This window comes from Ovis aries, chromosome 1 (assembly GCF_016772045.2).
Source record: "Ovis aries strain OAR_USU_Benz2616 breed Rambouillet chromosome 1, ARS-UI_Ramb_v3.0, whole genome shotgun sequence".
In the NCBI taxonomy this organism is placed as follows: Eukaryota; Metazoa; Chordata; class Mammalia; order Artiodactyla; family Bovidae; genus Ovis; species Ovis aries.
Window position 1 is genome coordinate 268,212,607 of NC_056054.1, and position 1,156 is coordinate 268,213,762.

Genomic DNA, 1,156 nt, shown 5'->3' on the forward strand with positions numbered 1-1,156 from the left:
GGAGCCTGGCGGGCTACAGGCAATGGGGTTGCAAAGAGTCAGACCTGACTTACCAAGTAAGCACACAATGTTTTCCTGATGTCCTTTTCTGTCCTAGGATACCATCGGGATATCACAATACATGGAGCCATGATGTTTCTTCAGGCTCCCCTGGTCTTGAAAGCTTCTCAGACTCTCCTCGTTTTTGATGACCTTGACAATTTGGAGGAGTATTGGTCAGGTAGTTTGTAGGCTGTCCCTCCATCTGACTTTGTCTGATCTTTTCTCATTAGTAGACTGGGTATTGTGTTGACCTTGTAGGTGAAGTCGCTCAGTCGTGTCCGACTCTTTGCGACCCCGTGGACTGTAGCCTACCAGGCTCCTCCGTCCATGGGATTCTCCAGGCAAGAATACTGGAGTGGGGTGCCATTTCCTTCTCCAGGGGATCTTCCCGACCCAGGGATCGAACCTAGGTCTCCTGCATTGGAGGCAGACGCTTTAACCTCTGAGCCACCAGGGAAGCCCTGGGATATAAGTATTAATGTTATATTGAAAGATATGTTCTATGATGTTTGGGTACTGAAAACCAATAGACAGTCTTCTGGGAACATGTTAATTACATGGGATGCAGCCATGTAGAGAGTGACCACATTGGATGCAGTTCCTGAAACATCTGAAAATATGCTTCAGCTGCCTTAGGTACATCTGAGAGTTATTTTAGATTTTAGCACACAATAAATAGCTGTTGTGACAGCTAAATGCACTGTTTACTGTGGGCTATCTGCTATAACAAACAGAATTCTATAACAAACCAAAATTGCTTTAACAAATTGCTATAACAAACCAAAAGTCTTAATGACTTAAATTCTATTTCTCACTCGGGCCATGAATAAACGCAAGACTTCCAGGTGGCACGGCCTTCTTCCAGTGTTGACTTGCTACTGTGGCTTCATTTTTTCTGAATCTGCCCTTACCTAGGGCTTTGTAGCTCTTATTCACAACAGACAGTAGACGAGGGGAGAGAGAGAGCATGGAGAATTAGGTGGTGGGTCTTAAGGGCCAGATTTAGAAACACCATACTTTTAATTCTGCTCACATTTCATTGGTCAGAACTCAATCACGTGACACCGCCCAATAACAAAGGGGACTGGGAAATGTAGTCTAGCTATTACAGCAG

The 1,156-nt window shown here is 44.7% G+C and overlaps 1 non-coding gene across 1 annotated transcript; it reads right to left on the reverse strand.

Moving 5' to 3' along the window:
- Positions 1–427: 427 nt before the first annotated feature.
- On the reverse strand, positions 428–499 carry TRNAW-CCA (transfer RNA tryptophan (anticodon CCA)). The gene has a single exon. It is a non-coding gene; the product is annotated as a tRNA-Trp (tRNA).
- Positions 500–1,156: the final 657 nt, after the last annotated feature.